This window comes from Eleutherodactylus coqui, chromosome 1 (assembly GCF_035609145.1).
Source record: "Eleutherodactylus coqui strain aEleCoq1 chromosome 1, aEleCoq1.hap1, whole genome shotgun sequence".
Taxonomy (NCBI): domain Eukaryota; kingdom Metazoa; phylum Chordata; class Amphibia; order Anura; family Eleutherodactylidae; genus Eleutherodactylus; species Eleutherodactylus coqui.
The window spans coordinates 406873301-406887339 of record NC_089837.1 but is presented as its reverse complement, the minus strand read 5'-3'; positions in this window follow the sequence as shown (position 1 = coordinate 406887339).

Sequence of the window (14039 nt, the reverse complement as noted above, 5' to 3'; positions counted from 1 at the left end):
TGAATGTGCAGGAAAAATTTCAAGTCATGCAGATTTATTTGGCATGCCCAAATGTATATGCATTGAGTGTGGAAAAAGTGCAGTAAAATATGCCAATGCGCATGCAAAAAAAGCATTCTGCAAAAACATTGCGTTCATGCGTGTGCGCAAATACACATATGCCCATGTGATGCCGGCCTTAGGTATTTACAGTTTCTTGCATCAAGTGATACAAGTTACAGATCTCTCAGATTTTGTTGGGATTTTATGGATAATCTCTATTTTTACAAGTTGTTCAAGGTTTCCCAAATCATAAGCTTTTGCAGACTCTAGCGGTTTTACACCAGATGTGATCCACTAATTGAATATCAGAGGCTGAGATGGATTGCTAATGTGCTTTAACATAAATGAACATTCATGTGTTCAAGTGTTTAACATATAGCAATTAAAATGTTGTCCTCAGGTGTACTGTGATGAGTAAATAATGACACGCATGTCCTCTTGCATAAGTCGTAGCACTGGGGGGTGCTCGCGTCACGTCAAGGATGTTTTTAAGGTCTAATTTTGAAGTGGATTATCAGAAATACTATCGTGATGTCTATGCATGTTCTGAAATTTCTATAGCTAAGGATTAATGTAGATGGAGTTGAAACATGTTTTCATGTCTGTTGTGGTTCTGCTTTATTCAGCAAATTAGGAACTTGAGCACATAAGTGAGCCTACAATATGGCATCAATAGACTTCTGTGGGGCCTTACTGTACTTGTATATATAGGGTGACTCAAAAGTGTATAAACACTCACGTAGAATGAAAATGGTTTGGCAGTGGTGATCCAATTTGGCATACAAGCTGCGGGGAAAGGAAGAAATCTGTTAGGCCATGTCACCAAAAATAACGGTTATCTTGAAGGCCGCCATCTTGGACTCACGTTTAATTTTTCCAGTAGGAAGATAGGTGTGTGATATATTAAACTGGTAGAGAATTTCACCAGGACAACAATGGTGTGCTTCATTTTAACATAACTTTATTCGTTATCATGTTAACATAGTGATTAGTCTTCATTACAGGCAATGTGAATGATGGTGATATCTCAAGAATGTGCTGGGGTTCTCTGTATGGTGGCATGGCTAACTCATATCTTGAGGCTGATGAGGAGTGCTTAAGTTTGGGCTCTTGCTGGATGAGGCCAGAACTGTGGTTGCTGATGCTTCATCAGTTACTTTTGGTCATCCAAATTATGGTTTATCAGTGAAAGAACCTGTTCTACTGTGGGTATTGGAAGGTCTGGTTGGGCAGAGTTGCTTGGAATCTGCTGCAATTACATGTCTACTTCATTCACCTGACATAAGGACAATCTCAATATGTTCTGTTTGAGATAACACCATTATTCACATTGCTTGTAATGACGAAAAATCACTGTGCTAATATGAGAACAAATAAATTATGTTAAAATGAAGCACACCATTGTTTTTTCTAGTGAAGTTCTCTGCTAGTTTGATATATCACACAACTACCTTTACATTGGAAAAATTAAAGTTCAATCCAAGATGGCAGCATTCAAAATGGCCATAATTTTGGTGACATGGCCTAATAGGTTTCTCTCTTCCCCTGCAGCTCGTATGCAAAATGGTATTACCACCTACCAAACCATTTTCATTCTGTATGGGTGTTTCCACACTTTTGAGACACTTGATATGTCTAATTTCATATAGAACTAAATAGATTTTTCTTATTTAATTGCATATGTGGTTGTCTTATATATTCCAACGGGTTAACGTACATGCCTGATTTTTCACTCACACCAATAGTGCAAGATTGAAAAATTACAGTAGAGCCCCATGTGGCACAGAGTGCTAAGGCAGCAGAAATGCAATCCTAAACTGTCACTCACAATCTGAAGGTTGCAAGTTCAATCCCCACATGGTTCAGGTAGTCAGCTCAAGGTTGATCCTTCTGAGGTCAGTAAAATGAATACCCAGCTTGGTGGGGAGCAATAAGTAAAAAAAATTACTCAAAAGCGCTGTAAAATAAGTTGCTGCTATACAAATGACAAGATTTATTTATGTCCTATTTTTGGGTGAATCTGCTGCAGGAATCGCCCACTTTTTCCTATGGGAGCATTAAAAAAATCGCATTGCATTCATGCAAGTGTGATGCATTTTTCCTGTTTCAGCTATTGAAACAATGTGAATTTTTCATGTGAGAGAAAAACACATAGTACAGCAGCTGCTCCATTGAACAGGCAAAGGTTCATGCGCTGCACATATGAAACTTTGCCCGGTCACGCTTTTTCAGCATATGCGAGGAGTGTAATTTTTTTTGCGCACATAGGCGCCAAAAAAACACGCTCATCTGACTGCGCCCTAAGGGCTCGGTCAGGTGAGTGTGGTTTACACGCTGCTACAGCAGAGTTTAAACCATGCGGCTATAACAACCAATAGGTTGCTATGGAAGCGCTCACACAGAACCTTTTTAGAAGCGCAGGATCTGCTTTTCTAAAAAGAACGGACAGCAAGTGCTGACTTGCCTGTCAGCTCTGTGGCATCCGCTGTTTAGGGTGTTTACCATAGGCTCCTATGGGAGCCGTGGAAGAACGCAGCCCGCACCACGGCACGGATGTGTGACCGGGCTGCTCCACGGAGGTAGAAGCAACTCGGTCACACGATCTTTTTCAGGATGACAGCAGCGTGGTTACATGTTGCTTAGTAGCGTGTAAGCCACGCTCGTCTGACCTCGGCCTAGCTGTGGATTTTGATGCAGAATTGCAGGCAGATTTTAAGCCATTTTCAATTGTGCATCAAAATCCGCTGGTAGTCTGCCCATTGAAATCACTGGATTCTATTCTCTGTGTATTTCACAGACAAAACATCTGAAGAAGCCTTTAGGTCAATAACAGGGAGCTAATGCAAATCTATAATTCTAATCACATGGCCATTTTTTTTCATGACCATTTTTCAAAAATGCAGCATGCATTTTTGGGGTATTTGCCTCCGGATTGGTATTCTTTTCTATTGGGCAGATATAGATCAGCATTTTTCCAATTGAGCATAATAAAAACACAGAGGCAAAAACAGATGAAAAATTAAGGACAAATGGATGGAATGTCTTTTGAAAGACATCTGCAATACAGATACGTATTATGGATGTGTTTTTATACGCTTGTCTGAAACCACCCTAAGGGCGAGCACCCACTGGCGTTTGCGTTTCCCGCGGGAAAAAAACGCAGCGTTTTCGCCGCGTGTCCCGCGTTTTTTCCGCGCGTTTTCCGCGGCGTTTTTCGCGGCGTTTTCGCGGCTTTGCCATTAATTTCCATGGAGAAAAATAAGGACACATATGCAACTGACAGTTCCTATGTTAAAAACGCAAACGCAATGCAAAAAAAACGCCAGTGGACAGGAACACATGTTATCTCTATGCCTGTGCAGGAAAAACGCAAAACGCAAAACGCAGGTAAAAAAACGCCAGTGGGTGCTCGCCCTTATAGTGAGTTCACACAAAGCGGAATGGCCTGTGGAATGTGAGCCAAAATTCTGCAGTAATGTACAATGCAATTTAAGTGAATGGGGTTGTAACGCACCTCTTTCCCCTACAGTGAAAAACATCTGCGGCGGAAAATTGTTATGCTGCAGATTTTCAAATCCGTTAGTATGCTCAATTTGTTGCTGGGGGGACTTCTACAGTGAAAATCCGCCCCAAAATCTGCATGGAGATTTTGGTGTAAATTTATTCTGTGATATTTGATCATATTCTAGGGGGTTATTTAGACTAACGTGTTTTTCTAGTGTTAAACAGCTGTTATATTCATGGCCGCATGACGGGACAAGATGAAGCCACTGATTTCAATTGATTTCAGTGGTTTCGTTTTCACTATCGGAATTCTTGACCGTTAATTATACGAGCGAGAAAAGCTAGGACTTGCCCTATCTGACCCGCACGTAGTATTAACTGTGCGGGAAAGTTAGTACAGGACCTATCTTCATGCTGCTTTTTTAAATCTTTTGCGCTATGGCGTGAAGTTTGAACAGCCACCAAAGAAAAAAAAAATACTTAGTTCAAGCGCAACTACGCTCTGTACTGGGAGCGTAATTGCACATACATCCGTCTGAAACTGCCGTTAAGCCATTTCCACACATGCGCTTTTTACCGCGATTACCACAGCATTTTGAACGTCGCACTAATCGCGGTACAACACTCCCATTGATTTCAGTGGGGATTCGCAAACCTGCGCTCCAACACAGTGTTTTCTATTGCCATGATTTTCAAAGGCTGTTTGCTCTATTTTGGAACCCCATCACCCATCACAACGTGGGGTGCGTTAAAAAGTGCTGTCATTCGAAAGCGCAAATAAAAATTGTGGTAAAACGCAGCGATCAATATAGTGGCTTTTTCCGATGCCGTGTGTGAGAGCGGCCTTAGGGTGGATTGTGTGTGGTCCAGTGTTGGCGTATTGGTATAGTAAATTCTAATAGTTGTCACTTCTTCCAGTAACTTGTTTTTAGCTGGTTCTGTTTTCATAGCCAAACAGACGGCAATGCTAACATTGTTGGATCTTGTGAAAAGGAGGTTCTGATTGAACTGATGCGCGATGTTTCAAAGTCATGTAGAAGTAAATGGCGTGTGTCAATAACTTGTTTACAGTGCAACACTCTTTTTTTAAAATAAATCCGAAAAAGAAGTAAAGACAAACCCAGTTAAATGCGAGGCATTGAATGCCTGAGCCAACTTCAGCAAATACAGCTATTCTTCAAACAGCTGCTTTTGGCAGGAACAGATACTTGTAAGATACTGATCTGTCAGAAGATAGCAGTGACTAGTGTGTGGGCACCGAGACTCCCACAACCCCAAATCGCAAACAGAAAGAATGCCTGTATAATTTTGACAAGAGGCTCAAAATATGGAAGGCTACAGGGACTATTTATATGGGTGAAATTAGGCCAGAGGGCGCACCACAAGCCCTGGTAAATTCTGCACTGTTAGGCCTTAGTCAGACGGGCGTTTTGCGCATGCGATTCGCGCATATATAGAACCAATGGTTCGCTATGGTATCGGTCACATGTCCGCTTTTTATGCGGATATGCGATAAATTATAGGACATGACGATTCGCAGATCGCGCCTATCTGCGTTCGGCGTTTTATGTGCGCACCAAAATCATTTACTGCAGCTAGCTGCGTTTTTTCGCTGGCGAGCACGCCACACTGTACTACCGTCATCTGGCGAGTGCATAGTCTTGTAGGATGTGAGAACTTGAATGAAATGACAAAGGCTGACAAGGTGGTCGTAATATGAAGGCTAAGTTTCATGCGCATTTTGATGTGCAAGGCGAAAAAGGTGCGAAAAAGTCCCGCAAAACAAAGTTCCGGCCAGTCTAAGTTTCATGCGCATTTTGATGTGCATGGCGATTTTACTCCGGTCCGACTGGCGTTTTTCTGCAACCATAAACGTGGCCAGGTGCTGATTTTCCCGCGATTTTTCGCCCCCGGTGAGGCGATTTGCGCATGCGCATCCGTCATGCGATCCGCAAATCGCGGGGAAAAAACGCCCATCTGACTAAGGCCTTACAGTGTTCAGTGATGAGGGGACTGCAGCAGGGATGAAGGAATCTGCTGCCACAGCTGTGGCAGAGGACAGCGATGCTATCCCATTGCTTTCAATGGGGCAGACATTGCTGCCACCCCATTGAAGGCAATGGGATGAAGGCAACACCCGCAGGGTTTTTCAGAGAAGGGCTTGAAAAATAAGCCCTAGCTGCTGGAAAAAAAAATCTTTATATACATCACGTAGTAGCACTGGTGGGGCTCCAGGGCATCTTTTCCCCAGCTCTCAGGCACTGTTCTAAAGCATTTTCATCTGGCCGGGGATTTAAAAATCCCGACCTCCTGAAAGTGCTGGCTCGCTATGACCAATCAGAGGCGACGATCAGCCATTCATTGAATGACAGTGGGGAGTCCCATCATCACTGAACACTGTGACAGTGCTGTCACAGTGTTCAGTGATGAGGTGATCTTCATCGAGCAGCTGCTCCAGTGAATGGGCAAAGCTTCATGCGCAAACTTTGCCCGTTCACGCGTTTTTCGCATAAGCAACGAGCTCATTTTTTTCATGCGCAAAACGGGCGCAAAAAACACGCTCATCTGAATGAGGCCTTAGTGACGATGCCTGTTTTTACCTTAATGACCAACTATTTTTTTTACCTTTTTCATCGTCGCATTCCAGGAGCCATAGGTTTTTAATTTTTCTGGTGACATAGCCGTATGAAGGCTTGTTTTTTGTGGCACAAGTTATATTTTCTAATGGCATCATTTTGGGGAAGGTATTGTATAACTCTTAATAATTTGTTTGGGGGGATTACGGAAAGACAAGAAATTCTGTCATTTTGTTTTTTTTATTTTATTTTTACAGCGTTTAGTGTGCAAAATAAATAATGGATGACATGCTTCTCTGGGTCAGCACGATTCAGGCTATACCAAGATGCTATTTTTGTACACAAAAACACTTTTTTTAAGATTTGCTTTTGTGTTGCTTCATTCCAAGAGCCACAGCATTTTTATTTTCCCATTCACTGAGCTCTACAAGGACTTGTTCTTTGCGTGATGAACTCTAGTCTTCATTTATCCAATTTTTTGGAAACATATAACATTTTAATTGCTTTTTATTCAATTTTTTTCTAGAGGCAAAACTAACAAAATCTGCAATTCTGGCATGTTCTTTTATTTTTAACAGTGTTCACTGTGTAGTATGAATAATATGTTAAATTAATTCTGCCGCTACAATTACACCAATAACAAATTTATATAGTTTTTCTCACTTTGAAAAAATATATTTTTTTTGTTTATCGCTGCAATCAAGGATCCCTAACATTTGTGTGTTTTTTTTATGAGATGAGTTGTGCTTTTTAATTGTACCACTTGTTGATCCATGCAATGTTTTGATCACTTTCTTTACTGCTTTTTGTAAGACAAGCTTGGCAAAATTAGCTATTTTTGCCATTATTTTTGTATTCTTTTTCATGACATGCACTGTGAGTGTTAAATAATGTACTAAAGGCCCATTTACACCAGCCGATGATCACAAAAAAATCGCTAATCGGCAATCGTTTTAGCGATCATCAGCGCGTCTAAACGTGTGCCCATTGTGTGCTTTTCATGCATTGCTAGCTGATTGTTAAATTCAGTACAACCTAAAAATAGTCATTCAGCCTTATCAGCAGTTCTCCATGGGGAGTGCTGAGAGCATTGTTTCGCCTTGGAGAACAAAGGATCTGAATGCAGATAATAGCCCTGGGCTATTAACTGCATTCATCCAAGGCTTCATTTGCACACTTAATTGGTACTTAAGTAGCTGAGTAGCTACTTAATACTTTATGCAAAATGATCGCTCAAAGCTGTCACTCAAACCGCCATTTGAGCAATCTTTACTTTTTCTTCATTTGCATGTTGCATAATGTGAGGGAACCCATTGAAATCAATGAGTTCCATTTTCTCTGTTTTGCATGCGCAAAAACGCCCATGTGCAGAAGCCCATTGACATATTGACATCTTCCCATTGACATATGTGCAAAAAAGCAGACGTTAGCGCAACATATTTTCAGCATAAGCATTTTTGCACATACTACTGTATATTTTGTGCTGCTTAGGCCATTTTACTTTGGAGCAGGACACAGCTCCCTGAGTTGAATGACTTTTTAACCTAATTAGTTCCCGATGTGTCTTTTTTCCTGTGAAAGTGTGCAGCTTATGGGGCCTTTAATGCACAAATATGCACTAAGGCCTCCTTCACACAGGCAAAAAAGTCGCCTGATTTTGTCGTGTTGCTACAATGCTACAAATCGCATGTATGAGAAGCGCATGCTTGACACATGCAATGTTTTGTAGCATGCGACAATCCTCACGGTTCCAGCGATATGCCCACGTTAGTGAGGTTTTGTAGCCCATGTTTCCCTATGAAGCATTCCTCTCTCTTGCATTGCATCGCATGAAAACATGGTTTTCATGCGGTGCGATGCAACTTTGACAGTAGCAAATCAAGTACTGTCAAAGCCATAACCTTAGCCCTAGCTGCAGAAAAAAAAACACATACATCACCTTATAAGCGCTCTCATTTGCCACCGCAGCTTCTACCCTGGTCCCGGCACTATTTCTTTTTATCATCTTCTGGCTGGGAATTGAAAAATCCCTGCCATCTGGAAGCGCTGGCTGTGATTAGCTGACGCTTAGCCAATCACAGTCAGTGCTCAATGAATGGTTGAGATTGAACCAATCACAACCATTCATTAAGCGCTGGCTGTGATTGGCTGCCACTTAGCCAATCACAGCCAGTGCTTCTAGATAGCGGTGATTTTTCAATTCCCAGCCAGAAGATGAAGAAGAGAAACAGTGTCGGGACCTGGGAAGAAGCTGCGGCATGCCCTGGACAGCATGGCAGAGGTGATGCATACTTTAAAAAAAAAAAACTTTCTTAAGCTGCAGCTTATTTTTGGGGTAGGACTTATATTTCAACCCCCCCCAAAAATCCTTGCATGTGATGCTACAAAGTCCCGCAGCTTTGTAGCATCACATGCGACTTTGTAGCGCTACTAGACGCAGCGATATCGCACGGACCAACAATGCGATAATGCTGCGATTTTCTCACTGCAATGCCATGTCGCCATGTGATGGAGGCCTAAAATAGAACATGCTGCAGTTTTTCGCACACAGAATGAACCCATTTAATTTGCTGCAGAAATTTTCTTTCACCACGTGTAGGAGATTTTAGAAATCTTCTCTACACGTCTTGTACTGGCAGTGGAAATTCTGCAGCATTTCCGCTATGAGTAAAAATGGCTAAAAAGGTTAAATCAACACTGAAATTTTGCAACATATGGGCTTCTTTGAAAGGATGTATTTGCACGCAATTTTTGCACACATAGAATATATGTGCGCAATGTGCAGAGAATTTCGACATCACTGTTGAATGTGTTATTTTGCGTGCATTTGGATTGCACGTAAAATAGGACCTGCTCTATCTTTCTGCATTTGAAGTCCATGGAGGGTGAGCAAATCTGCTATATGCTACGTAATACCCTGAAAGATAGAACACACCTGGACCTCAATAGGCTAAATCCACCCTGCTGGTACTGTAAACTGCTTTACAAGCTGCAGCATTCCCGCTATATATGAACATACTAAATATATTATTTTAGTATAGTTTTTTTAAAGTAAAATTATTATTTTATTTTTGAGTTTACTTAAATATAATAAACCTGTCTACATGCAGCTGGCAACTGTGACAAGTCTATTATGCCTCTTCTGTTTTCTAACAATATCTCCCCGCTCCTTAAATAAAAGCTGGAGAATGATGTATAGCAAATTAGAAGTGCAGACAAATGCATCTAGAATATTTCCTGAGTGCACAATTTTCAGAAAAATACCATGTTTACCTTGGTGCTTTGCATGGTGTTTTTGCTTTGCCAAAAGCAGTTTAGCCAGATTTTATTTTAAAGTCTAATGCCTGGTTTATACACAATGATTTTCGCTCAAAAGATGCCTTTTGAGCAACTTTTGAGCGATAATCATTGTGTGCATTTAGCTTTGCGCTCCAAACGGGGTATGCGGGGCCGCTTGTCTTCTGCATCCAGCTGTTCTCTTCTTGGAGCGCTCGGCTGTTATACAGCTGAGCACCCCGAGCAGGGTATGCAGAATACAGCTTGACCGCTCTGTTCTTCATACCCCGGCTGTTCACAGAGCGCTCAGCTGCTATACAGTTGTGCCCTCTGTGCAGAGTATGAAGAACACAGCTGAACCGCTGTGTTCTTCATACCCCAGCTGTGTTCAATGAGCAGGATACAGCTGAAACAATAGTATAAGCTGTATCTCGACGTAAACTCCTGATAAGGCTGATCGTTCTGTGTTAGCATGCTGAAAGAGAACGATCAGCGATTTGTTGACAAAAATTGCACGATGTCAGTGCAGTTAGACCCAATGATTCTCGTTTGAAAGATGGCTTTGAGCGATTTTTGAGCGAGAATCGTCAGCTCTAAATGGGCCTTTAATGGAACTCTAGAGTCTTATACATACAATGTCTTTTGTCTTGTGATTGTTTCCAGCAAGAGAAACCAAGTAATCTTGTAGATATGATACCTTTTAATGGCTAACAAAATGCATGATGTTATAGTGAGCTTTCAAATTTCTCGGGGTCCTTCTTCAGGCATAATGAAATAGATCCAAAGAAGCATGTATATATACACACACACATGTAGTATCTAGAGATGAGCGAGCACCCAAATGTTCAGGTCTACGTTATTTTCGTAAAATTCGAGAGCTCTACTCAAGTAACGAACCCCATTGGGAGACTCAACCATTTTTGTATGTGGGACGCCGGGTCTCAAGCTTTTTTTTTTTTCTCTCTCTCTCTCGCCAGCCAGGCAGCCCAAAAATTTGCGTGCGCTGTGTAGCAGCGGGGAGGGGCCAAAACTGGCACGTCACAGCGGGGAGGAGCCAAAAACTGGGGCGGGTCGAACATGGCTTGATGCTCGTTCGAGTATTGAGCACCATCAAGTATGCTAATACTCGAAGGAGCATCAAGCTCGGCAGAGTATGTTCGCTCAATTCTAGTACTATACTTTCAAGTGCAAATTAATCACATCCATGTATGTGCAGTGTCAGAAGTATGTGCTACGCTCCATTGGCCTAAAGGACACTGCCCTCTCCTGGTTCTCCTCTTACCTATCTGACCGCTCTTTCAGTGTCTCCTTTGCTGGCTCTACCTCCCCTCCTCGTCCCCTTGCTGTTGGGGTCCCCCAGGGCTCGGTCCTTGGCCCCCTTCTCTTCTCTATCTACACAGCCCCTATTGGACAAACCATCAGGAGTTTTGGCCTCAAATACCACCTGTACGCTGATGACACCCAGCTATACACCTCTGCACGTGACATCTCTGCACCCTTCCTCCAAAACATCACTAACTGTCTGTCCGCTGTCTCTAACACCATGTCCTCTCTCTACCTAAAACTAAACCTCTCTAAAACTGACTTACTGGTATTTCCACCCTCCACTAACCGACCTCATCCTGACATCTCCATCTCAGTGTGTGGCGCCACCATAACTCCTAGACAACGTGCCCGCTGCCTTGGGGTCATATTTGACTCTGATCTCTCTTTTGCCCCCTACATCCAATCTCTCGCCCGAACATGTCAGCTGCACCTCAAGAACATCGCAAGAATCCGCTCTTTTCTCACTGTGGAGACGTTAAAAACGCTTATTGTCGCCCTCATCCACTCCCGGCTCGATTATTGCAACTCGTTGCTGATCGGCCTCCCCTGCACCAGACTCTACCCTCTCCAGTCCATCCTGAATGCGGCAGCCAGGCTCATCTTCCTGTCCAGCCGCTACTCGGACGCCTCTGTCCTGTGCCGGTCACTGCACTGGCTGCCCGTTAAATACAGAATTCAATTCAAACTCGCTACCTTCATCCACAAAGCCCTCCACAGTACAGCGCCACCCTATATCGCCTCCCTCATCTCAATCCATCAACCAGCCCGGGCTCTCCGCTCTGCTAATGAAACCAGACTGAGCGCCCCTTTAATTTGAACTTCTCATTCCCGCCTCCAAGACTTCTCCAGAGCAGCACCGGTCCTCTGGAACGCACTACCAAAGGCTACCCGAGCAATCCAGGACTCGCAGAACTTCAGGCGTGCTCTAAAAACGCACCTCTTCAGGGAGGCATACCGCATTCCCTAAACAAACCTCTCTGTACTCCGCCTGATAACATGCTCCCTGACCTACTGACTGCAATCCCTGCTAGCCATCATAAACCGCTCCTGCAGTCACACCGTTTCTGCCGTCACACGGCTAAATGTCTGACCATTGTCTATGTGTATAGCATCGCTCACTCTCCACCTCGCCATACTGTGCACATCTCCAGCCCTTTACCTTCTGTATCACCCCATTACTTGTAGTATGTAAGCTCGTTGGAGCAGGACCCGCACCCCTATTGTTTCCATCAACTGATTACTATATGTAACCGTGGTTCTGTAATGTTTGTATTTTGTCTTTCTGTATTCCCCCCTGTCTATGTAAGCGCTGCGGAATATGTTGGCGCTATACAAATAAAGATTATTATTATTATATATATATAGGAAGGATTCTGAGAGCTCGCAATGACATCATGTATTTTTGTTAACCATTAAAAGACATCATATCTACAATATTATTTGGTTTCTCTTGCTGGGAACAATCACATTTTGCTCTACTGGCTAACAAAGTACCAAACTTTTTTCAATGTTTCGTGGTATTTTAGTGGCCTCTTTAGGGGCCAAGGTGTTTTTTTTGTTGTTTTTTTTTAAAGGAAACCCATCACATGCCTAAAGCACCATAAACGAACTTATGGTGCTGTTAAACGAGGCGACAGGAAGCTGGGTGCTGTATTTTTTATACTCAACCGGGTCCTGGTACCTGTTATGCCTGCCATTAAAATCTATATGCTGAACGAAAATCTGACTCTTTACAGAGTCCCATGTGCTCCCATAGACATGTATAGAAGTATGCGCATGAGACTCTGAAAAGTGTCCGATTTTTGTCTGGCCCACAGACTTCAGCAATGGGAACAACAGGATCCAGTAAGTGGATAGTATAAAAATACAATACCCAGCTCCCTACCAGCTCACCTGACTATTGCATAAAGTAAGTTCATGATGCTTTAGGCAGGCGACAAGTTGCCTTTAAACAGCATGCTCTGAGTAAGGTGCTTTTGATGGCTCTCTTCCAGTCTTTCTGTCTAGGACTTGAAAAACCAGAAAAAAATGCATTTTAAAATTGTAATAAAAATAGAAAGTGCATGATCAGGGCACTGGAAAGCCTGGTTTCTGCAAGTACTTGAATATTCTGGGAAAAGTGTTTGCAAAGAAGCTTTAGTGTACTTTGAAAATTGATTTTTTTCAATGTCTCGTTGATGTGCAGAACTTTTCATCTTATGTCCCTAAAACAACACTCCCTCTACCTTTTCTCTTCCAACTGTTAACTTAAAGTAACTCTCTGGTCCTGGACGAACAAAGATGGCTGCACCTCTTCTCTGACAAGTTGATGAATTCTGTACATTAGTATTCATTGGTAGTCTACAGTCAATACGCAGAGAATAGAAAACATTGTTTTATATGGGTTCCTTCCAGCTGTTCTTTTTTGCGCGTACATTTGTACTCGCCTGAAAAAACATGTGACATGCTGTATTTTTGTGCGCATTAGAGCACCAAAGGTCCACATAGTAGTCTATGGGGTTGTGCAAATGTACATATAAGTGCGACCACTGGCTTAGTAGCCATTTAAATCAGGGTGGGGGCGATTCCCTCACCCATATCAATGTACGGTGCTTACGCAAATGTACACAGTATTTTTACAGGCACGCACGTGAAAAAGGCTCCTTCACTGCACAAATATGTTGCGTAAAAACGAATGTTTTGGGCCTATCCACATCTATAGGAGACCTAAGACACTACATGCTGCTCTAACCATCCAGTGCTGCTCACATGGGCAGCACTGGCCAATCAAAGCATCATGTAGGGTTTAGACTAAGGGTTTAAACAGAGGTACGTGGTTGTGGAGGTTTTTGCGCGTGTGAAAATCACACCCGAAAAACTCGACAAAGCGAAGCCATTGATTTCAATGGCCTCCCTACTCATAAACATGTTTCTTGTGAGAAAAGATAGACCTCGCGAGAAAATATAAACCTTGTCCTATCTTTCTGCTTTTTTTTTCTCTTCTTGTGCATAATAGCGTTGGGATTGAATAGTAAATAATATGCCACATCGACGAATAATTATAATTTCTTCATGCGTTGAGTCAAGCATATGCGCGCATAAGTTTGTCTGTATAAGACCTGGTGATCCATTGTAATGCTCAGTGTTTATCCGGTCATCAGAACAGGGATGTGGTCACCTTTGGTTGTCCTGGACCAGAAGGTTGATGTAAGGTTACTGGACCTCATAAGAAGAAATCGATTAGTGTAACAACAATTCTTCCTATTGGACACAGGATGCACCCAAACCCATCAGCTGCCAAATTCCTTGCCAAAATCTGTAGGACTAAGGCCAGCT